The sequence below is a fragment of the Castor canadensis genome, chromosome 8, assembly GCF_047511655.1.
Source record: "Castor canadensis chromosome 8, mCasCan1.hap1v2, whole genome shotgun sequence".
Classification (NCBI taxonomy): domain Eukaryota; kingdom Metazoa; phylum Chordata; class Mammalia; order Rodentia; family Castoridae; genus Castor; species Castor canadensis.
The window spans coordinates 92,262,481-92,289,248 of record NC_133393.1 but is presented as its reverse complement, the minus strand read 5'-3'; the positions used below and the strand labels follow the sequence as shown (position 1 = coordinate 92,289,248).

The window sequence follows — 26,768 nt, the reverse complement described above, 5'->3', positions numbered from 1 at the left end:
TAGCACACATTACTACAGGTGTCAATATCAGTCAAGATTAGCTCAGGCCTTACAGATAAAACAAAGCCCTGAATCCTGAGGCCAGTACTAATCAGGGTCACATAGACATTTTTTGAATTATCATTTCACTAAATCATAAATAAAATAAAATTGATGTTGAATTTGAGTTAAGTTCTGGAAATGGTATAGTAGGAAACAAACATGGATGCTATCCTGTTGTCATGTACTACTTATTGTGACCTTAGGCAAGTGACACACCGCTCTGAATGCTCATCTGCAAAATTAGTCTCTAAAATAGAGCCCATTAGGAGGATTGCTGGGGATAGAGTAAAGCTTATATAGACTTTTTTATAATAACAAAAAGAAGAGAAAGTAGAAGAGTAGGAGAATAAAATTAATTATAGTTTATCATATATGATTTATTACCATTGTTATTATTATTGTTTTTATCTTCCTCACATCTTTCCTTTCCCTGTCATATCTTTGAAAAAGAAGGAAGTTATCAAATTATTCTTTTTCAAAGCAGAGCTGCTTGATAAAATTGTCATGCTATAACTTTCTGAAATAATATATTTAGTCAGTGGGATTAACCTGATTTATTTTATATTATATTTGAGAAGTCAAGTTTAAATTTTTTACGATGATCCTGTTCATTAATAAAGGCTGACATTGTACTTGTGTTAACTTCAATCAGAAAAATGTTAACAGTGCCAATTTTACATAATGGCAAAGTGCAGATGAAGTTGGCTGAATTTCCTATAAAAAAATAGTTTCTATGAACATATCAAGAATCATTTTCAAAAAAATTGACTTATGACCCAAAAATAAGCTTTCCAATCAAAAAATTATAGCTTTATTTATGGTTAAGTTTTCAAAATTACTATGCATGTCTTCTGACAAGTTTTTAAGTACAATGAAGCTAAGTACTGATTATCATTACCCATTTTTATAACTTAAAATATCTCTTCTGGGTGTTAACGCACTAATTGAAAATACGTGACAGAGAACTGTCAAAGCTGAGATTATAGCATGTTTTTTTTTTTAATGTGGTAAAACACAGATTAATCTTCTCCCTGTCAACAAATTCTAAAATGAGCCCTCAATTCTGATGGACAACTGTTTTGTCACATGTTGCTGAATGCATCTAGGAAAGGTTTTTCTGCAAAATAAGAACACTACCAGTGCATTTGTAGTCATTTTGCACATTGGCATTCTTCTTTTTTACTTGCAGACCTGTCAGAATTCAGAGCTTAGCCATTCCAAATAAGAGCTCAATTAGAGAATTTATTCTTCTGGGACTTACAGATAACCCAGAGATACAAGTTATGATATTCTTCTTTTTGTTGATCAAGTACTTATTGCATGTAAGTGGAAACATGATCATCATTATGCTAACACAGTCCATTGTTCATTTGAAAGCTCTTACGTACTGTACTTCTTTCTCAGGAATTTCTCTTTCTTAGAAATTTCATTTACAACAGCCTGCACTCCTAAATTTTTGATCAGCATTGCTACAGGGGACACAACCACTTCCTAAAATGCTTGCATGGCACAAGTATTTTTTTTAATCCTTCTGGGATCCCCAGAGTTTTTTCTTCTGGCTGTCATGTCCTATGATCGCTATGTGGCTATCTGCAAACCTCTGCATTACACAACTATCATGAGCAACAGAGTCTGCTATCATCTTTTAATCAGCTCCTGGCTAGCTGATCATTCCCCCCACCCCCAGTGATTATGGGCCTCCAACTGAATTTCTGTGATTCCAACATTATTGATTACTTCACCTGTGATTCTTCTCCTATGCTGATGATTGCTTGCACAGACACAAGGTTTCTAGAGCTCATGGCACTTTTCTTAGCAGTATTCACACTTAGGTTAACTTTGGCCTTGGTGGTTCTCTCCTACACACTCATCCTTGGAACAATTCTAAAGATCCCTTCCAGCCAGCAAAGGAAAAAGGCCTTTTCTACTTGTTCTTCCCATATGATTGTGGTGTCCATTTCCTATGGAAGTTGCATTTTTATGTATGTAAAAACATCTGCAAAAGAAGGTGTGGCTCTAAGCAAAGGAGTAGCAGTACTCAATACCTCTGTGGCTCCCATGCTGAATCAATTTATTTACTCCTCAAGGAACCAGCAGGTAAAACAGGCCCTTAAGGACTCCACCAAAAGAATGGTATCAGTAGACAAGCACTAGTCATTCTGAAATGTATAGCTGAGATCACAAATAACTTTCTAGGCAATAGATATTCATAAAGGAATAAAGTACTCACAGAGTCAAACAATAGCAGAGCTTGCTTCTAGTGATAAGATACTCACATTAAACAGCCAACATATCAGAAAAACAAATTACCTGCTAATTTAATCTTTAGTAAGTGAAAAATGGTATTGCTAAAAGGAAACACAATAGAAGGGGTGGTGAGTAGAGTTCAAATTGGTCAAAGATTTCACAGTCATGTTAAAGCTCCTTTAAAATTTTTTTCTACATTCAAATGTATTTTCCTATAGTTTTCACTTCTCTCTTTTTCTGTACTTTGATCAGTCTATGTCAAGCATTTTGATAGTGTGTGGTGTATCTATAAAACAAATGGGTGGTATTTGCTTTTAAAAGATACACAGTAAGCTCTATATAGCTTATTCACATTCTACCTGAAAATAAATGATCCTAAAGAAATTTCACATCAACTCATTTTTGGAGGGAATCTAATTTGAAATCTTACAAATCTGTGCTTCTGATAATTTTAAAGAAAGGGCTGTTTCTACTTTTCTATTCTCCTGAAGGAGATATTCAGAATTTCCACAAAGAAAGATAATGGAGAAACAATGGCCTTCTGTGAAAATGAGGTATTTCAAGCTATCCTAAACAACAAAAAAGATTTGTTGATGCCTGGAGCAGTTGGAAAAAATTATCTTCTCCAATGATGTGCTTTAAGTCAAGTTACTTGAAATGACTGTTTTTATATGAAATGTACTAACTCTGAATTTTGGCATATCATATTATCATAAATTTTCACTATCAAATAGGCAGAAATGAAGATCACAAAAATTCAGCCCATGAAGTTGCTGCAAATCATGCAGGATTTATACAACCTGTCTATCATGCATATAGTGATTTGAGAACAAAGTTGTTGGTGTCCAAATAAGTAAAGTTAGTTCAAAGACAAATCTTATACCTATGATGTTTTAAAATAGTTACTGTAAGTAGTGCACTATTCAATTAATAGATCTGAAAATACTAAGAATAGATGTGAAATTCAGAACCCTCAAGTTAAGAAAACACAAAAGTTATGGAAAACCACAAAAGATATGTGAAAAACAATGAAAGTAAGAAGAACACTACTAAAACAATAAAATTGTGTAATTATGTGATACAAAGGTAATAAGGTGCTATATGCAAAAATATTAAAAAAATTAGGAAAACTTAATAATTAGCAAGTATTCATAGAGCAGCAGATAAACCGAATGAATATTTTTAACATTGAAATGAATTACGAAAAATACAGTTCTAAGCCATGCCTCCAAAATATTCATGATTTTATTAATATTTTAAAATTTACATGCACAAACAATTCACTTGAAGTACATATTTTGTGAACTCTAAAATGATTGCAAAAATGATTCACTTAGTAATGTATTAAAATATCCATCAGATATATGTATCTACCCTGTATACAATCCTACTATAATGGTTCAATACTTTAAAAAAGATACTATCTAGGTCAGAATGAGAAACACAAACATATTTGATTATTAGGAAACTTTCAGATAAAAGTTATTATCATGTTGTCTTTAAAATAGGTTAGACAAGAAAAATACTTAAAATATCTTAGTATATATTAATATTTGCCATGAATCATAACTGAAAAGTAGGAAAAAAATCTCTTAGTTGAAATGGATAAGAAAGTAATCATGCCAGGACTATAAAAAAAATATTAAATGAAAAACTGAAATTTTATTGAGAGGAAATATATCATTTATAGAAATGAAAAAAAATAACAATGCCACACTCTCCACTGTGTATTCATTAGTACAGAGACTTTCACTTTAGGTCATTTAGTGGATGCTAAAACACACAAAACAGAAGCAAACTCTACAAATATTCAAAATGAGAAGACAAATATGCTTTTTTCTCTGATATTTTCTATGAATGCCTCCCAGATAATTTTATTTTTGAGTAGTAGTTACTTTATTCATCTTCATTACATATAGTATACTCTTGTACAAGTATCCCACAATTTGTTTATCCATTCTCTCTTTGTGGACATTTTTTTAAAATCTATTATCACATTATTGTCACACTGTAGGTACATTGAGACATTTACAAAAGTTCTTCCAAATATCAGAGTTGAATTCTCCCCATCCATCATTCTCTTTACCTATACTCCCACCCCAGTTAACTTTAGAAATCAGCAAAAATGATATGGTATACTTATAAGAAGTTGGAGTTGTAAATAAATGGAAAGAAATATGTGCTCTTGGATTGGAAGAATTCATATTATTAAATATTCATATTACTTAAGTAAACTATGTATACAATGCACCCCTGTCAAAATCCAAATGCCATTTTTTCAAAGACATAAAAAATCCTTAAATTAGTACTGGACCACAAAAGACCTTAAAACACCAAACCAATTATGAAAAGAACAAAGCATGATTTGAAACTATATTATAGCACTGCAGTAATTAAAACTGTATGGCACTGGAATTAGAAAGACATACAGAGCAATGACACAGAATACAGAGCCTGGAAACAAACCATGTATATATGGTCAACTAATCTTTGATAAGGTCACCACCTTTGCTGGCCTTACAATACAGAAGGCATAATCTCTTCAGTAAATAGTGTTTGGAACACGGGATATTCACATGCGAGTGAATGAAATTGTGTCCTCATTTTATACCATTTATAAAACTTAACTTGAAATGGATAAACAATTTAAACATAAGACCCAAAACACTAACACATCTAAATAGAGAAAAAAAATGTCCTTGACATTGGTCTTAACAATGATTAGTTCTTGATAGGACACCAAAAGCACATGCTATAAAAATAAAAATAAATAAATATGAATACATTCAACTAAAAGCTTTCTGCATGGCAAAGAAAATAATCAACATAATGAAAAGGCAAGTACAGAATGGAAGAAAATACAAACATATATCAGATAAGGGGTTAATATGAGGAACTCCTACAACTCAATAGAAAAATAGAACAATTTATTAAATGGAAAATGTCCATAATAGACATTTTTATAAACAAGACATACAAATGGCTAAAAAGCATATGGAATGTATCTCAACCTCATTACCCATTGAAGAAATGCAATTAACAAACATAGTGAGATAGCACTTTGTTTTTGTGAAAATGGCAATCATGAAACATAAGAGTTGTGACAAGTATTGGTGGGAGTGATGAGAAAAGGGAACCTATTGCCTCCTGGTTTCTTTTTTTTTTAAATTATGATGTGCATGTTTTATTTATGCTACTAACCATAGGAAAAGCCAGCAAGTTGAAGATAAAAAAAGAGGAGAAAAATCTTTTGAAAAGTTGTTTCTCTCTGATTAAATAGAAACAGTTTCCATCTTCAAAGGGAGCAGAACTTCAATGTATTTTACATGCCCCACTATGCTTAACCTGGCCAGCTCTGCTGCTGGTGGACAACAGCAACACAAGAATGCCCTGCACCTAACTCCATGTCCAAAACCAGGTATGTGTCACCTGGTCCTACTTTATGCACTTCTGTATACTTTATTTACTTCTGTATGGACTGAACTTCAAACAGCTGCCCTGAGACTTTAGGGAGAAATGGTTGCAGCTCAGACATCTACAGTTATACCTGAGAATTTTAGTAGCCCCTACTGCTTGAGACTGAAGGACAAACATCATCAAGGAATAAGACTTTCCCTTTCATCAGGCAGTTCTCCTCTGAGAGGGAATACTTACTGAGCATCCAGTATGTTAGGTACAAAGATAAGGAATGGCCTGTCTGAGCCTCTTGCACCTAACAGGGTAAGATAACAAAACAGAGACCAAAATAACATGGAAAAAAGAGGTAAGTTAAGGTTGCTGGAAAGGTTTAAGAGGGTCTTTGAGATCAAAGAAAGGAGGAATGTAATAGGGAGACAGAAAAGGCATTGGAGCGATGATAGAAGGATGTGTAGAATTTCTTCATAAGAAAATTTCTGCATATGTAAATTTTTGTGAAACCCTGAGACATTCTGGAGGATGTTCATGGGAAAGACATTCTGGGTGGCCATGGCTTGGTGTATCCATCGGGGGGTAGGCAGAATAGAAGTTGGTAAAATAGCTTGAATAGCCTTAAATTAGGGCTGAGCAAGATAGAAACTCAGGAGACTGGCTGAAGTCTAGGGGTAAATGGCTTTGGATTTCATAAACTCAGAGGCCCATAGAATTGGAAGAGATTTTCAAAGGATCTGGTCCAAGAACTGCTCTTCCCGTGGCAGACTCTCTCCTGCGACCATGGCAGACATCACTCACTATCCTGGTACTTTCTTCTTCTAAGCCAGAAGGAAGGTTACAGTGATTCTCAACAAAGCAAACACCTGCTTATTTCTAATGAGAAATTAGTGATAGGTTCATTGATGATTTCTTGTAGTTAGTGAGTCACTTTTCTGTCTGTTGCTCTCAAAATTCTCTTTGGTTTTGACTTTCAACAGTTTGATTATAATGTGTCTTGATGTGGTTTGCCTTGAGTTTATCCTGCTTGGAATTTGTTTAGCTTCATGGGTTTATCTTACATCAAAAACTGCCTGCACCCAGACCTGCATTTGACAGCTCTGTGCCTCTAATAGCTCTGCCCTTGTGGCTCATAGAACTTCTTTTCTGGCTCCCTACAGAGACTTTCCCTCCTTTTGGAACTTCTTCCTTCATCTGTGTCAGTTCTGAGTTTGGGCTTCCAGCACAGCCCTCTGAATCCTGCAGCCTCTTTAACCCTGTCTTAGCACTTCCTATATATTGTTATTGTACAAAGCATAATTGTGATCTGAGAGTTAATATTAGTAACTAAAACTGGAATAAAAGAACCTTTGTGGCCAATGGCTTAGGCTATCAAGTGACATCAGTAGTACTGGAGAATTAACACCAACAAAATTGGCATACCTTGTGAATTTGTTGTTATTTAATGAATTCTGACCTTGTGAAAAGAAAAAAAAAAACAATTGGGAGGTTTTCAGCCTCTCAGATATCATTTCTGCCTCATTCTTTCTTAGTTCTACAGATGAGATTCACACAATGCTTATGTTGATCTGTTTGGAAATGGTAACAAACATAAATGTGAAATTTGAGTTGATTCCAATTTTAAATGAACACTAATGGCTTAGCTGAATTTATTCCCTATGTAAGCTTCAGTTGTAAAACCTTATTACAGTTGTGTCCTGTGATTTCAGCATGGCTTTGTAGGTTGTTTTATCAGGTACTTGTTCACAGACCTCTGCCTTATTTTGCCTTTCATATTTTAAGCTGATTTCCTCCTGATTTTAAGGGTAATGCATGTAGCATATGAAAAGGAAGATCAAAGGATAATAGATACCAAGCTAACATCTTGCTGGATAAATTCTTCAGTATTTTCCTGGGACCTATGTCATATAACAACCAATTAAAATATGAATTTTGAAATTGATCTTCTGTATCAATTCATTAGTGCCCAATTCCTGTTTATCCCAAAAGACATTAAGAATTTATTTGCCTTAAAGAATATTTCTGAAATTATGTGTAGCAAAACACATGAAAAGTGATATTTTTACTTTCTTCCTAGGGAAGGATAATGTAGATGGTTGGGCTATTCTGTTCAAATAATTATAATTTTTTTATTTTATATGAGTAAAACTGCCATCTAAAATGGTGTAATATCTCAGAATTCTAGATGTTGGACAATGTTGGAGCTTTCCCAAGAAGAAGATATTTCACTGGGTGTTTTGAGATGAAACCTCAAGGGGTTTGTGAGGGAATTTGCAGTTTTATGGGAGTAGAGAAAAAAATTTATTTCTCCATCTCCCACTGACCCACTGCTTGACATGATTTAAGTGAATTGAGCACACTATTCTGTGTTCAACGTTTCACTTCTACCACCCATAGTTTGATAATAGGTGAGTATTTTCAAGTCATTTTCCTATTATCTTTCATCTTCTTTTCTCTGATGCAGTGGATTTCATATCTCTTTTTGTTTCATATACACATAGATAATAACTACACACAATCGACTTGGGATCCGTGGGTATATGGTCCTAAGAAGACAACCATCGAAGAAAAACCATGAATTCTCAGGATGCATAGAGTTCCGTGCTGTGCTGCAGATGCTTGACTCATTTTTCCCATAATGCCACTCACCTTTTGCTAAAGAGATGCTGCCTGTCAATAAATCTAAGCTTTTTCACTTTATCATTTAAATTAAGTGTATTATGCTCCCTTTTTGCTTGGAAGGATTACAATAATGTTTTACTTTGCTTTGGGGGGGGCACCATTTACTTTTTGGGAGGCATATTTTCACAAATTAAAGGCAAGGAAACACTTGACAGATCACATATGATTTAAACATGACTTATGGTAATGAGGGACTGAAGCTTTGCATCAACTCAGCTACTTTGTCTGCTGTGTGCTTGTGAACGTAAAGTTTTTGCTTTATAAATTTCTTTCGATGCTTTTATCTATTATTTTTTGACCATGCTTGGTCAAAATTGCATGTACTAAATCCATGAATAAGGTGGGATTACTGTATATATTTTAGGTTAATTTGATAAATGGAAACTTGAAAATATATTATGACAATTTCTAGAAATTAGCTGAAATATGTGTGCCATTGTTCCCCTAATATTTGTGCATTGTGCACTGATAAATTAGAAAGACCAGGTTCATGTTAATGGCATGGATATCCAAGGTAGTTCTGAGTAACACGTAAAGTGTGTTTTGTAGATGTGATTGTAATATATGAGCATAAGTTTATAATATTTAAGTATTTTCTGACCATGCTGTTTGATGCCAAAGTAGATTTTTAAAAATAGTTTAGTAATTTTTTATCAATCAAGAAAAACACTACACTAATTGAATTGTAACAGAAAGACTCTTTGTTTTAAATCAAGAATGAAGGTGGGGATTCATTGTAATAAGTAGAAATAAAATGTACAATGAACTGAAAGAAATGGGATGCTGCTTACTTATACCATTATTAAATGTTCAAAATAAAAAAAATTAGTGGCCTGGAGCGTATGAGCTTTGTTTTAGCTTTGTTCACTCTTATGACCACTTTGACATTAATTCTCTCCTACACTTACATACTCAGAACAATTATGACAATCCCCTCAGCTCAACAAAGAAAAAAGGCCTTCTCAACCTGTTCCTCACATATGATTGTTGTCTCCATCTCCTATAGAAGCTGCATCTTCATGTATGTGAAAACATCAGCAAAGGAAGGAGCAGCTATGCTCAATACCTCGTCGCTCCTATGCTGAATCCATTTATTTATACTCTAAGGAATCAGCAGGTGAAACAAGCATTTAAGGATGTTGTGAGAAGGATACTTGCCTCAAAAACACTGATTTGAATACGATTTATTACTGAAACATGCACTCAATTTTAATAAGAAGACCAATAAACAAAACATTTCCCTGTGTTAATTTTATTAATTTATGGATGTATATGTATATACTTTCTTTCATGTGTCTGTGTGCATATGTGCCTGTGTTTGGGTAGTATATGTAGGCCCCATTTTATCTTCTTCTTGGTTATGAGGCAGGCTAGACTTAGGAAAAGGTTGAGACTCTTAAAACATATGAATATTGTATTTCAGGTTAAACATTCTTCTCTTTCTCTGAGCCTTCTTTTCAATAGTAAATGTGTACAGATTATTCACACACTGTTGTGGTGACAACTCAAACCATAACAGCACAGCCCAGGGACCACCCATGCCCCTTCTCACTCATTATCATTGGTGGTTAGGAATCACCAGGTTCTTCCTTTCCTATAAATTAACATAGATTTTTAAAAACACCTAGAAAGAGAAAAGACTCTCTCTCTACTTCCATCTTCCACATGATCCCACTATGGCCTTTTGTAACTTTTTTCCCTACCCTTCAGGAAACTCCATTAACTCTCATACCACACCCTTGTGTCCCGAGTGGATGTTCCCATGTGGCCACAAAGAACTTGGAAATCTGATCAGAATCTGCTCACCTGCTGAAAGCAGTTCCAGAAATTGAGTATACTCTGTTTTTAATGGTATTACCATTTTTTAATGATGCATAGAGAAAGCCAGACAATGGGATATAGGAATAATCAAGGACAAACAGTAAATAAAAGTTAAACAAGGTAGAAAGAAAGATGTTAATTTTTATATTAAACATGAAAGTTAATTTACAGCTTATTTATAACCTACACAAAATTAAGAAATTGAACTTATGTCTGTGGACATTATAACAGATCAGTAAGGATATAAATATTTTAGCTAGCTATTGTTTGTAAAACAGGTTATTACATTTATTATTATTGTAATTATTATACTTAGTTATAAGGGTTTAAATAAGAAAAACATATAACTGACTTTTTAAAGAACAATTTCATGAGTGTAGAACTTTTCTAGTTATAATTATTACTTATAATTATTACATAATTATTACTTAAAGTGGGGCAATGGCAAATAATCACATTTTTGTAAATCATTCCTAAAAAGAGCACATATTTGACTGGGAAATGACACTCTAGGAACATTGCCTTCCCTAAGTTAGGGAGGTAGACATTTATATCTATACAGTGTTCTCACTAAAGATATTGTTTTATCTCTTTTATCAGTAGTCCCAGTCTAATCTTGATAAGATTTGCTTGTAGTATGATCTGAGATAACATTGGTTGCCAAATAAGCATTTAAAAAAATGAAAAAATGATTTAATAGATTGAAAATGTAATGAAGACTTGAGAGATCAAGGAAATTTCCATTTAGCTTAGGAGCTAGAGAGAGTGATTGATGTACCCATTACTAACTTTTGCTATTAATCCCTCTTACATGCTTCTCTTGCTTCCTGTTTTTAACATATCATAATGTCACTCATTACTGCTTTGCTTCTTTGTTCCACAGAGCAGATAGTCTTATATCACTTAATAAATTGTACTCTTTCCTGTAGACGCCAACTCACTCATTTTAAGTAGTTCAGTACTTTTTGTTTTTAAATTTAGCAGCTCTATTGAGGCATATTTTTTTCTTTTATTGTTGTGCTGGGTGGGAGTACATTGTGGCATTTGCACAAATTCTGACAATGTATCAAATACAGCATACTTGAATTCACCCCCTCTACTGGTCTCCTTTATCCTCCCTTCCCCCTAGACCCTGATTCCTGGAATAGTTTCAACAGGTATCATTTTTCCATTTACATACATGTATACACATTTTTTGCACCATACTCACCTCCCTACTCCCTTCCTTGTCACCTTCCCCCCTCACTGGTGTCAGCCCTCCCCTCTGGGCATAATGGATATTAATAGCTGTACATATTTAAGGGACAAAATCTGAAAAGTTTCCATATATGTACACATCCATGAAACCATCACCACAATTAAGGTATTAAAAATATCTGTCACTTCCAAAAGTTTCATCTGCCTCCTCTTTATTTATTTTGTTTTTAAATTTTGTAAGGACACTTAACATTAAGATTACTCTTTTCACAATATTATAAGTACACAATATTGTATTGTCAACAGTAAGCACAATGCTATACAGTAGAACCCTAGAACTTTTTCATCTTACATAATTGAAACTTTAGTCGTTGTATACCAACTCTCCAATTCCCCAACTCCCCACACCTGACAACCATCATTTTACTCTTTATTTATGTGAGTGCTGCTATTTTCACTACCTCCCACATGTGGAGTCATGCATTACTTGTCATTCTGACTGACATAATATTAAGTTCTCCAGGTTCATCATTGTTACATGTAGCAAGATTTCCTTATCATTTCAGGTTGAATAATATTACACTGTATGCATATAACCCATTAGGTAACATTTGTGTTGTTTGTATGTCCTGGTTTTTGTAAATAACAATACTATACATACATATAGAATACAGATATCTCTTCAATGTCTTGGTTTCAATTTTTTGAATATCTATCCAAAAATGGAGTTTATGGATCATATCATAGGTCTATTTTTAATTTGGGGGAGACACTTGTTCTCTGTATGGCTACATCATTTTGCATTCCTAATAACAGGATACATGAGTCTCAATTTTTCTTTCTTTGGCCAAAACTTGTTATTTTGGGATTTGGGAGGAAGGTTGAGGTGTTTTATTTCTTTCTTTCCTTTTTTCTTTTTTTAATTTAAGTAACAGCCATCATAATGTGATATCTCACTGTGTTTATTCCCTCCCTCTCTCCTTCTCTCTCTTCCTTCCTTCCTTTCTTACTCTCTTCCCTCCTTTTTTCCTTCCTCCATCCCTCCCTTCCTTCCCTTCTTTCTGATAGTGTCTTGGTAGTCTTGGTATACAGCCAGGCTGGCTGGGAGCATGTCATCTTCCTGCCTCAGCTTCCTGACTACTGGGATTATTGGCCTATGCCTCCATGCCTGAATCTAAATGTGCTTTTGACTTTCATCTCCCTGATAGAATGTTGAGAACCTTTTTCCGTGTGTTAACTATATGTATAGGTCTTTTGCCTATTTTTTCCCAATTGTATTATTTTTTTATTCTGTGGAGTTGATGGAGTTCTTCATATATTTTGAATATTAACCTCTTAGGAGGTATATGCCATAAATAATTTCTTCAATGGATTTTCTTTGTGTTCTATTATTTCCTTTGCAGTGTAGACATTTTTGCTTGATGTGTCCCCACTTCTCTATTTTTACGTTTGCTGCCTGAGTTCTTGGTGTTATAGCTAAGAACACATTCCCAAGAAGGTTCATGTCATGAAGGTTTTCCCATATATTTTCTTCTAGAAGTTTTACTCTTTCAGGTCTTATGTTTCAGTCTTTAATCCATTTTGAGTTGATTTTTGTATATAGTATAAGATAAGGGTTCATTTTCATTTTTTTAAATATGGAAATTCAGTTTCCCAGACTTTACTTATTGTAAAAACAAATCTTTCCCATTGTCAAAAATCAGTTGTCTGCACATACATGATTTATTTATGTGCTCTTTATTTGGTTCAATTGCTTTACACACTGTTGTCATGTACTTTACACACACTGATTTAATTATGGCAGCATTATATTATATTTGAAATCAAGAAGTGTGATACATCTAGCTTTGTTCTTTCTTAAGATTAATTTGGCTATTTAAGATCTTTTGGCAGTCTTTGCCTATTTTAAATACTTTTTTATTTCTGTGAAAGATGCTGTTGAAATTTTGATGGAGATTGTATCAAATCTTTGTGAAAAATGGACAATTTAACTGATAAGTCATTCAACCCATGAACATGGGATTCTTTTGGTGTCCTTTTATTTCATTCATCATTGTTTTGCAATTTTCAACATCTAAGTCTATTTTGAAACATTTTTTTCTTTTCATGCTACTCAAAATAAGATGGTTTTCTTAACAAGCAGTTTGTTGTTAATGGGTAGAAATGCAGGTGACATTTGTATGTTAATTTTGTATCATGCAACTCTACATTTTTTGGCAGCAAAACTTTTCAAAAATATGAAGTATTTCAATAATTTGTATGTCATCCTTGTGCAGGGTACATGATAATGTTTTCGGTATCATCCAAGTTTCAGTATATATGGTGCCGAAGTCAGCACTATCTTACAACTGTTTGAGTTTATTTACTGGTTCTTACAGGTTTTTTGTTTGTTAGTTTTTTGCTGTGTACCTTCTTTGGTGTTTCTACATAGAAGAAGATCATGTGATCGACAAACAAAGAAATTTTACTTCTTTTCCAATTGAATTCTTTGCATTTTTTCCTTGTCTAATTTCTTTAGCTATCACTTCCAGTTCTGTGCTTAATTAAACTAGATATTGGAAATATTTGCCTTGATTTTGATGTTTGAAGAAAGTGCTTTCAGTTTTCTGTCACTGAATATGTTAGCTGTGGGTTTTTTTATACACTGCCTTATTATGTTAAGATAAATTCCTTTTAAACCTAGTCTGAGATTTTTTTTAAACCTAGTGTGAGATTTATCCCTGGAATGGAAGAATAGTTCAACATGCACATATAATTAATTAGACTCTTTGCATTAACAGAATGAAGGATAAATATCACATAATAATCTCAACAAATATAGCAAAAAGCATTCAGTAAAAATCAATACCCCTTCATGATAAAAATCTAGTTTCCTATTATTGGTTCTTTATAAAATGACAAGAGATTCTTTACCACCAACTTTAGTGAAAGGATCAGTTGGGAGGTGTTAATTGATCTCCCTTTGAATAGGTGTCAATCACTAGCCATCACTTTGATGGGGGGGAGGGGGCAGCAGCTAATCATGATTGACATTGAAAGGGAAACATTTCCTGATTATAGGAAGTCTTCAAATTTATTTCAACCAATTCCTTCACACCTGCAGGTTCAGAAAGCACTTCACAAAGTAAAAGCCACCTATGAAGTGTGCAAAATTCTTCAAAGGCAACAAAGACATGGGAAACTTGTGATAGTAAAGATTGGCCCTGTGCCTTATCCAAGTGCTATATTTTATCAGATTTGTATCCCTATCGGTCACATTAGAAAGATAATCAAATATATATAACATGAAAATTAAGCACTCAAAAAATTTCAATTGCTGGAATTTTCATGTGGAGGAAGCTACATTTTTTTATCACTATACAGGAAAGATGAGTAGCTTTCAGTAATAGATTGGCATAGGAATTTATATTATTGTTTTTTGTTGTTGTTGTTATTTCATCATTAGGCAAAAAGATACTTGACTAACCATGCCTTCTCATGAAATCATCTGTAACAAATCTACATGCTCCACTAAATTGTCCTATAGCAATACAGCTGAATTTTGATTTTACATATTTTCTTTAATTTTTAATATGAGCTAATTGTTCCTAAGAAACCTGCAGCAAACTTAATATCTTAGTTTGAGTGTCTTAGTTTTAACTGTTAAATTGGGTTAATAGTACATAGTTTTTTCTCTGGTATTTTATTGTAGATTTTTACATGTTAGAAAAAGGAAAATTAAATCATGTGTTTCTGGAGTCCAATAAATGTTAGGTATTTTATTATATAATCTTACCTTTTTTCATTCCCTCTTCATACCTGTGTTTTAGAACACACATACACGTTTATTTCCTATCTCCGTGTTTAGGGGTTCTTTATCTTTTTAGCTGTTAAATATTTATTCTCTGTAAGTGAACTGACAATATTTCTGTGCTTTTGTCCTGTTTACCCTATTTTTAAATATCATTTTAGATTGTAACCTTACTTTCTACAATAATGACTTCTAATGTGTCCTAATCTAAGTATGTGACTTTCTGAGTTTCATCATAAAGACATAATGTACCTAAAAGACCCAGCACCAAACAGATACTAAAGGCCCTTATTTCTAGGCCAGAGATTAGAGTTTGAGATTCTAGACCTACCCTAGTATTGGGCAGAGATCTGCACCTCAGTGGGCTGGGCTCATTTTGACCTGCCTCATTGCCAGCATTGGAGTCAGCTTGATGCACACAGGCCCTCCACTGAAACTGATCACATATCTGTGACTGTTAGACTTAGGTGCAATCCATTTTAGTATCAGCCTTGATGGCCAAGTGACTATCTCCACAATTCCTCCTCCAACTCAGGCAGCACATCTATTTCCTGGCCAGTAAACTCAAGTAAAATCTTCAGACTTTCTCCAGCACCAGGAAGAGATCTGGGTTCCAGTGTTCAGATTTTTGATGGCATCACTGCCAACCTTGGCAAGGGTCTGGGTGCACTTCTGAGACTATGCCGGGGCTTTTGCCTATAAGACTCATGTGCAACAAAGTTTAGCATCACCTTGGTGGATTAATATATATTTTCAACCACATGATCTTAAACTTGAACAATACTGTATGGTGCAAGAAATCTGGAGGTCATACATGGTGATTAGCATAGGACTTTTCTTAGAGTTCATTGCTGGCATAGTGAAACCTAACCCTGGCCAGATCCTAAAGGATCCTGTCCTAAGATCCATATTCCTTGTCAGAGGAGTGTGAAATGGCCCTGGTACCATGTGAGGACAGGTCCTCCCAGTCTATTGTAATTGTTTTCTAGCAAAAATCATCTGTGGCAGTTGTAGCAGTCTTGGGCCATTAATTCACCTTACAAGTTAGCAGGCCATAGCAATGTGGGTCTTGGTCTATCCCAGCACAGCACTGTATTGGTCATTGTATTCTGAGGGTTTGAAACACTGCTGTGGTATTGGTGGGCACAGCAATGACATAGGAGGCATTGGCTCCCCATGATATTTTTGCTCAGAACTTGGCAGAATTCCAAATCCTTGACTCTAGAGCAGTGACTATGGATGAAGCATCTGAGTTTACACCAACCTCAGGAAGAGGCTTGCAGGTACAGTTTACCTAGTATGCTTTGATATTAAATGTTCTCCAGTGGTCCATATGCTAAAGGCTTGGTCACTACATTGTGGCATTATTGTGAGGTAGTGGGACTTAGGAAGGTGGAAACCAGTGGAAGAAAACTAGAACTTTGGGTACATGCCCATGAAAAGGATATTAGGACCCTGGATTCACTCTCTCTCCTCCTCCTCTCCTTTTCTTTTTCTTCATTTTGCTTCCCAGATGCAATGAGGTATACAGTCTTTCTCTACCACATTCTCCCACCATGTTCTTCTGTGCTACTATAGGCCCAAAACAATGGGCCAAACAACCATGGACTAAAATCTCTGAAACTATGAGCCAAAAAAAAAAACTTCCTCAGTATAAATTGATTATCTAGGTATTTTCTTTCATCAGTGGACACTACCCTTTTCAGGTACTTCTCCAGTGCATGTGCTAACAACACACTGCATGTTTCATACAAACCTGTATGTCAATAAACCTCTAGTGCTGAAACAGCAATAATACACTAATAGCAAATGTGCAGTAAACCTTGACTTAGGGCATCATATAGTGCTTAAGTAGCAGAATTGACTATAGGCTCAGAGAAAATAAGTATGCTAGTTAGAAATTCTAGAAAGATAGGTACAAACAAAGCCAGATTATGAACAAATGTTTATTCCTTTAAATGTACAGATGATGTTACATACAAACACATATCAAGAACTTTCAGGAGAGCATAACCTCAACTAAAGTCAAAATATGATGCCAGAAGTCAATCAGATAGTATCCAGTATGAATAAGCCCGTGGATGGGGAATTTAGACAAGTGTTTTATGGAAATAGTGAGGATAAAGAAAACAGATTCAATTCTCTAGGAGAGAAACTTAGAAGTGATAGAAGCAGTTCAAAAAGAATGAAATGAGCAGAAATCTCCGATCTTAAAAGTACACTAATCAAAAACATGAGAGAATCCATGAATAACAGAAGAGAACAAACATAAGAAAGAATTAGTGAGCACAAAGTCAAACTATTTAAAGATACACATTTGGAGGGGAAAGGGATAAAGAAAAATAAAGCTTATGGGAACTTTGAGACAGCATTAAAAGGGTAAATAATCAGATTATTGGGTTCAAGGACTTGAGAATGCCAAATTGATAGAAAGTTTATTCAATGAGATAATAACAATTTTCCCAAACTTAAAGAAGAATGCAAACATCCAGGCACAGAACCCAAAGGTTTCAAGAAAGACTTAACTCAAAAATATCCCAAGACATACTCTAACCCAGCTTTCAAAGATGAAAAGCAAAGGGAACATTTTCAAGGCAACAAGAGAAAAAAAACAACACATAAAGGTGTCTGGACTCAACTAGGAGGAAACTTCTTAGCATGAACCTTATAGGCCAGGAGAGAGTATTATGCAATTTTCACAATTGCATTTTCACATCATTGAAGGAAAAAAACAACTATTAACCAAAAGTACTGTACCAAGCAAAGTTAGCTTTACACATGAAGAAAATATAAAGATATTTTCAACCAAACAAAATGAGAGACAATTTATCACCACCAGAACTAAATTCTAAGAAATGCTAAAGAGAGTTCTTTGAAGTGAAAGAAAGAGATACTGAGGAGTAAGAAGAAAGTGTAGGAAGGTATAAAACTTGTTACCAAGAGTAATTATGCAGACAAATACATAATGTTCTAATAATGTAAGCATGATGATTAAATCATTTATATCTTTAGTATGAAGAGAAAAAAGAAATATTTAATTTATAATAACTACATTGGTATGTGAAGGAACAGGTAATACAGAAAGATTTAAAATGTGACAACAATACTTTGTTATGGGAGGAATAGAGTGCAAGTGTAGACTTTCTGTTAGCATATTTTGTATTATTCTTTTTTTTATGATCATGCTATATTGTCACTGTTTTAAATTATCTTGGTACAATCAAAAGATATCTTTGTAACCTTCAAGGTAACCACATAGTCAAACCCTATGATAGACAAACCAAATATAACATATAAGAAATCAAACACATTACTAGAGCAAATAACTTAATCACAAAGGAGACTGTGATTAAGACAGGAAAAAGCAAAACTGGGGCTATAATGAAATAAAAACAAAGTACAAAATGACTGTAAAAACTTATCTATTAATTATTACTTGAAATATAAATGAATTAAATTCTCCAATTAAAAAGACACAGTGTAATTGAATGGATAAAAAAGAAAATCCTAATGATATATTGTTCTTCATCTTTAATGGCACATAGATTGAAAGTGAAAAGACAGAATAAGGTACTCCATGCTATTGAGCTCAAAAGAAAACAGAAGTAGTCATGTGACAAAAACAAAACACAAATCAAAAGCAGTAGAGCTGGTACTATCTGTCAGTGGTGGGTGCTTGTTTAGCATGTGTGAGGTCCTGAGTTTTACAACAATGGCAACATTATGGAAGCAAGCACGAAAGAGAGAAAAAAAAGAAAGAAAGAAACAAAGAAGGAAAAGACAAAGAAGTTAAAAATCAAGAAAAAGTCAAGAAAGATCTTTATATAATGATAAGAGATCAATTCAGAAAAAGGAAATAATAATTACAAATATATATACACAAATATTGGAGCACACAAAAAATATACCATAAATGTTAAGCTACTGAACAGAGAAATAAACTTCTAAACAACAATAATAGAGGACTTTAACATCCCACTTTCAACAATCATTCAGGCAGAAAATCAACAAAGAAACTGCAGAATGAAATTGCACTCAAAAAACAAATAGACCAAAGAGATATCTGAGCAACATTCCATCAAATGACTGAAGAGTACATTCTTCTAATTACATGGAACATTCTTCAAGACAGATCACATAATAGGGAAAAAGCAAGTATGCTATTTTCTTTTAAATACTGAAATTATATTGAGTATCTTTTCAAACATAATGCTTTGGAATTAGAACTCAATAACACAGAATCCTTTGTGTTATTTCTATTTCTATTGGTTTAAATCAATAGAAATGAAATAACTTTCTCTTGAACAATCAATGATTATAGAAAATAATGGACAAGGAACTTAAACAGTTTCTTGAAACAAATGAAATTTGAAACACAATACACCAAAACCCATGATACAATAGAAACAGGTGTTGATAGCAATCAAAACTTATGTCAAAAAAAAAAAAGATCTTAAATAAAGATATTAAGTAACTAATAAAACAACAATTAATCAAACCTCAAATTAGTAAAAGGAAATAAATAATAAAGATCAGAATAGAAACAAACAAAATCAGAGAAATAAATGAAATACAAAAGATAAATGAAATAAAGAACTGGTTTGTTTTAAATGATAAAAATTTTGCAAATCCTTAGCTAGACAAACAAACAAAAAAGAAAGAGGGCATTCAAAATTAAGAGATGAAAAGGGTTATATGAAGCTGATACCACATAAATAGAATCATTAGAGATTATTACAAACAACTATATGACAAAAATTTGATAAGCTAGAAGAAAGGGAAAACACCAAGACACATACATCCTACCAGACTGACTCATGACAAAATAGGAAGCCAGAACACACCAATGATGAGTAATGGAATTAAATCAGTAATTAAAATTCTCACATCAAAGAAAAGCTCAGAGCCAGATGACTTTGCTGCTGAGTTCTACCAAATATTTAGAAATAGTAATAGCAATTCTTCTGAAGTGATTCCAAAAAATCTGAAGAGGACAAAATTCTTCCAAGCTCATTCTATGAGATCAGCATTATACTGGCACCAAAACAGACAGAGACATAACAAAAAGAAGGCTACAACTCAGTATCTTTGATGAATATATATGTAAACATCTTCAACCAAATACTAGGGAACTGAATCCAACACAACATTAAAAACATTCTTCATCATGATCAAATGGGAATCATCCCAGAGATGCAATGATGGTTCAACATATGTAAATCAGTAAACATGGTACCCCACATCAAGAGAATAATGGATAAAGTCAGGTTGTCATCTGAATAGATGCTGAGTAGGAATTTGATAAGATTCACCATCTCTTCACAATACAAACTGAACAAATTTAGAAATAAAATTAATATACTGCTGCATAACAGCATCCACAGGTAATAAGCAAACAACTAACATAGTGAATGGAGAAAAGTGGAAAGATTTCTCAGGTAAGAATTCTCACTTTCACTACTCTTATTCAACACACTACTAGAAATACTAAAGGCACCCAAATATGGAAAGAGGAAGTCACATACATATCACTGTGTGCAGATGATATATATATATATATATATATATATATATATATATCCTCCAAAGTCAACAAAAAAACTATTGGAACTAATAAATTAATTTAGCAAAGTTGCAATGTACAAAAGCAACATTCAAAAATCAATAATATTGCTGTATGCCAGTAGATAATTATGTGAAATAGTAATGAAAAGAGCAATAATTATAATAACTACAAAAATAAAGTATTTAGAAATAAAATTAACTAAACAAGTGAAATGTCTCTATTATAAAAACTATAAAACACTGGTAAAAACTGAAGTGGATATAAAGAAATGGAAATATATACCATTTCATGGATCAGAAGAATCAGTATTGTTAAAATGTCTACAAAACCCAAAACTATCTACAAATTCATTCAATCACTGTAAAAAAAAAAGCAATGTTATTCCTCACAGAACTAGCAAAAGCAAACTTAAAATTTATTGGAACTACAATAAAATCCCAATAAATCAAATTAATACTGAGTAAAATAAACAAAGCTGGAGTTGTAACACTATATGTCTTTAAAATGTAGTACAGAATTACAATAATCAAAACAGCCTACTATTGGCATATAAAGAAAAATGCAGACCGACAGAGCACAATAGAGTATTCAGAATAACCTCGTGCAGTCACAGCCAATGGTTCTCTATACAGGTGCCAAAAAATACATTGGAGAAAAGGACAGTCTATCAATATTGCTGGGAAAACTGAATATTCACATGCTAAAGATTGAAACTTGTCCCCTACATCATACCTTGTACAAAAATAAGCTTCAAATAGATCAAGACCTATATGTAATAGTTGAAAATATGAAATTATTCAAAGAAGACAGAAGGGAAACACTCCAAGACATCAATATAGACAATAAAATTTTAAAATAAGTCCCCAAAGCACAAGAGACAATAGCAAAATAGACATATCAGATTATGTCAAACTAAGAAGCTTCTGTATGGCAAAGGAATTGACAAGGTAAAGAGATAATCTATAGAAGGGGAAGCTGTTGTTTTTTAAAACTATTCAGTTGACAAAAGATTAATGTCAAGACTGTATAAAAAATTAAAACCTAATTACATAAATAATATTGCAACTTGAAAATGCTCAAATGATATGAATAAATGCTTCTCAAAAGATGAAATTCAAACGTCTAAGAAATTTATTAAAAAATACTCAACTTCATTAACTGTCATGAAAATGCATATAAAAACCTCACCCCAGTTAGAAAGGATATTATCCAAAAGAGACAGATAACAAATGCTGCAAGGATGTAGGAAAGCACATACCTTATGTTCTACTGATGGAAATGTGAGTGAATATAAGTGGTATGGACAATAGTATGGAGGATCCTCAAGAAGTCAAAAGCAGGTAGAATGCGGTAACTCATGTCTGTAATCCCAGCTGCTTGGGAGATGGAGATAGGAGGATTGTGGGTCAAAGTCAGCCTAAACAAAAAGTTAGTAAAATCTTATTTTAACAAACAAGCTGGGAGTGGTGGCAATGACTATGGTCCCAGCTACACAGTTAGGAGGAGTGAGGTCCAGAATGGCCATAGGTAGAAAGCTCAAGACCCTAACTGAAAAACAGCTAAAGTGAAAAAGGTTGTGGGCATAATTCAAGTGGTAGAGCACCTGCCAGGAAGTGAGAAGCCCTGACTTCAAATCCTCAAACTGCTAGGAGTAGGGGATGGGGTGAAGCTAAGGTAACTGGGTGTGGTGGCATAATTGTAGCACATGGGAGGCTATAACAGAAAGCCTGAGAGTTCCAGGCCTGCCTGGGCCACAAAGAGAGAATCTGTCTCAAGGAAAAAAAGAAAGAAGAAAGAAAGAAAGAAAAATAAAAAGAAAATCAGAAAAAAGAAGAAATTAAAGATAGATTACCATATGATCAGGATACATTGCTTCGGATATTCTATGCAGAGGAAATGAAATCAACATAACAAAGATATGCCTGTACTCTCACATTTACTTAGGCACTATTCACAATAACTAAAATATGGAATCAATCTAGATACCCACCCCATCAAGAGATGAACAGAAAAAGAAAATGTGACATGTATACATAGTGGAATGTCATTCAGTCCCATCAAATTTATAATATTTCATATGTCACAAAATGGATAGAACTAGAGAACCTGTTAAGTCAGATGATGAAAGCCATATATTGTGTGTCCCTTTCATACATATAAGTTAAAAACAGAGAATCACTGGATGGTACAATAGTTATGAGTAGAAGCTGGGAAGCAGGGGAAGATTGTGGGGTAGCTGGACAACTGGTTCCCAAACACACATAGAAATTAAGTCCTAGTGTTTGACAGAACAGTGGGGAGAACTATAGTTCACAACAATCTGTTATCCATTTGTGAATAACCAGAAGAGAGAGAAGTTCCAAAGACAGAATAATGACAAGAAGATGAAACACTAATTATCTTGATTGGCTAACATAAGCTGTATGCATGTATTGAAGTAGCACAGTGTGTAAAATAAAAATACAGGCTAATCAAAACTTTTGAAGAGGTTAAGGAAATGAAGATTTTAAATCTCTTGATTTTATCATTATGTACTGCATGCATATATCAAATTATTGCACTGCACCCCATAATGTGTATACTTAAACTTATTTTTTAAATGATATTGTGATATAAAAATATGTCATGTAGAATTAACATGAAGGTACTATGTACATGTTATGTACACATTTACCCACACATATTGTGATAGTGATATATATTAATATATGCATCAGTATGTTATATATACATATAAATACATTCATGCAGGTATGTGTACATGTTATATAACATAAAAATGCATAAACTATACAAATACTTGACAATGAATACAAGGAAGGAAACATAATATATACACATAGGAAACAATAATATTATCCATAAAAATTGACACAGAACCTATGATTTTAATTTTCCTTTGTTACTTATGAAAAGAACAATTTTAACCAGTTCTCCAAACCTTAATTTTGTATATTTTTAATCATTCATAGTCATTTTGAGATGATCCTTTTAAATACACTTATTTAAAAAGTCTTAGAGGCAGACATCTCCAGGCACGAATCCATTAAACCAGTGGTTGCTAATTATGTGAACTGTTTTTGAAAATCGTCCAAATAGTAGCAGTCTTACAAAACATTGTCTGCAGACAGAATAATGTCTGACTTATGCATCCCTTCCTGTTTTTCAAATGTAAATAAAGTTTTCTGTGATTAACAAAATTGCTTTTAAAATATCCATGTATACATAAGTCATTTTGTCAACATGAATTTCATATGTGGTAGATATTTTGCTAAATACTATGTCAAGGGGAATTAGGTAATCAAAATATTTTATTAAAAACAAACATACATAAATCCTCAGAAAGTATGTAAAGAACTGGATCAGATTTCGTCACTTTTTTTCCTTTAGAATGGGCCCTGGCCTCTGTAGGATGCTGATTTACTTTCTACCTTAGTGTCTCAAAGGAGAGTGTGTCTGTTGTCATCTATTTCAGTTGCTTTTTAAAAGCTAATTACACAGAGTGTCCATTAGTGATGTTTGAACCTGGTCACTAAGGATACTTCATTTTATTCATTCAGGTAATCTCACTGCATCTACAATTGATAGAGCAGGAAACATAAATATCATTATTTCTGGAGTAGAAATGTTAAGTGCCTGCTGGGTAAGATCAGAATATCCAATCTTCTCAACCCAGATACTTTTATCCAATCTTCTCAACCCAGATACTTTTGTTTTCCTCCTTTACATCATATACTTTTTACAGTCATGATGGAGAACAGAGAAAATGTTTTCAAAGTTTAAAATAAGAAAACTCTAAAGATACAAACATCTGATGTGAAACTTGGAAACTAGAAGAACTCAAGGCCTTTCCAAAAATGCCTAAGGGTAAAATTAGACAATCGCATTAGAACAGTTCAAATTCCATCTTCACAACACAGCACAGTTCAACCCACTAAGGACCTGCCAGCCAAAACTGCAAAAAATTATCAAAAGTGTAAGTAATGTAAACAGATAGAAGAATCACTTTCTCTTTTGAGAGATAAGGGGAAAAATTTCTATTTGGTGCCTTCTTCCATAATTTTTTTACACTTGTTTCAACTATTTAATATGGAAAATTGTAGTTGACATGTTTTAAAACTATTCAATAGCTCTTTGACAATGCTGAAGTCATAGCCAGAAAATATTTGTGAGTCCATGTGTATTCATATACATAGTAATTTGTAGTTACCCATGCAATGCAATTCAAAAGACACAGAAGTATGCTTTCAAAATCCTTGAAACATATACCAAAGAATATTACATTGTTTAAAAGTTCAATATTATGTATGTCATAAACACTTCTTTATGATGAAAATTTTAAATAGAAGTAATTCAATTTCTCCTATTAGGTCAATGAAATTGTTCCCTTCATATCTAAGTGAGACAAATCATTCCCTATTGAGAGAAAGTTGTTCATGATACACTACACAGAATTATCAAAGCTGAAAAGATGTATTTTTGCCTGGTATGTCTTTAGAGGGGGATTTATGAAAAATAAGATGATAAGTTACTTCATAGCTTGTTTAACTCATTGCACTTTTGTGGTTCTAAAGTAGTTGGGAGAGAATTAGTTCAAAGCATAAGGTATAGTACATTATTAGTACATTATTTTTTACTTCATCCAAGTCAGGCCAGGTCTGCACAATTTCTCTTAATTTTCTGCTTTAATTCTCTTTCCTTGTGGTGGCCCCTTGAAAGCAATCTGAGCTATACTATATGTACTTCATGGAATTTTATAAGGCATATGTCTCTAGAAACAAAAAATTTAATTACCCGGGTCCAGAGGACTCATGGTATTTGCAGGAATTTTTAAAAAGCAAACTGAGTTAAACAACATTCATATAACAAAGTAATTGTTATCTTCTGGGAGAAATACCATTTTATTCAATGATAGAGAAATACCAAGAGTCCTACAGACTATGTTTTCAGAAAATATACATGTTCATTGCTACTGTGATAAATAATCAATGCTGGCTGAGACTAAAAGTAGTTACTACTTTACAGACAGAACATTCTTTTCTTCTTGCTGAAGAACACCCATAATGTTCAGAGATGACATCAACAAAATAAGACTTGCATTACAAGTAAAAGATGCCATTTAATAGTCATCCTTCATTTGCATCTAAATTACAATACAAATATATGTTAGATGACTGCTTATGGTATAATAAACAGCACTGATGGGTGTGTAGATGATGTTGAGGCTGAGCAATAAACTTCTTTAATTGCCTTGGTGATTCTCACTGTTCATATGTATATGAAATTTGATCATACTATAATTATTCTAGTTTCTAATTTCTCTACTAACATCTGACCTCACTCTCCTACTTCCTGGTGAAGGAACTTTGAACCAATTGACTAGAATAGGCATTAAAGAATATGACTCACTCTCAGGATACAGATAATTCTGTTTTGTTTCCCTCTAATTTACTAAGCAACCTATATATGTTAGAAATAAGGGAATTTAAAGGCATATAAAATATTTTCTCTATCTTAGAGAAATGTACAGAAATATACACAAGGATTATTACAGTGTACAACATAATATAATATAATATTTTCAAAGACAGTGTAAGCAAATAGTAGCTTCAAAAAATACAGAGGCATAATTTCACATTCTCAGAGTGTGTAAGGACTAATAGGCATTAGTCACTCAATAGCCTATATAGAGCAGAGACTATACAGAAAACATGAAAAATTCCAAGTGGTCAATGGAACTTAAGCCATATGGAAGAAAGGTAAGAAAATGGCAAGTGATGTAATAGGAAAATAAAGGAAGATGCTTTTCATAAAGAGTCTTGAAGGTTAAACAAAAGAGATTAATCTTCATCAAGAAATAGTTAATAGCAGAAGAAGATAAGTGTTGGCAGAGGAATGACTTCATTTAGAGCATGTGGTAATTGAGGTATCTGTAGAATATCCACCTGGTCATGTTTTGAGCACCCACAGATTTTGGTATCTGCAATGGGTCCTGGAAACCATCCTCAGCAGACA

The 26,768-nt window shown here is 33.4% G+C and overlaps 1 non-coding gene and 1 pseudogene across 1 annotated transcript; one reads left to right on the top strand and one right to left on the bottom strand.

Moving 5' to 3' along the window:
• The first annotated feature begins 201 nt into the window (after nucleotides 1-201).
• LOC109679746 (olfactory receptor 6C65-like) lies at nucleotides 202-9,556 on the top strand (annotated as a pseudogene).
• A 4,072-nt stretch (nucleotides 9,557-13,628) lies between these two features.
• On the bottom strand, nucleotides 13,629-13,735 carry LOC141410519 (U6 spliceosomal RNA). The gene has a single exon (XR_012435379.1). It is a non-coding gene; the product is annotated as a U6 spliceosomal RNA (small nuclear RNA).
• Between the last annotated feature and the right edge of the window lie 13,033 nt (nucleotides 13,736-26,768).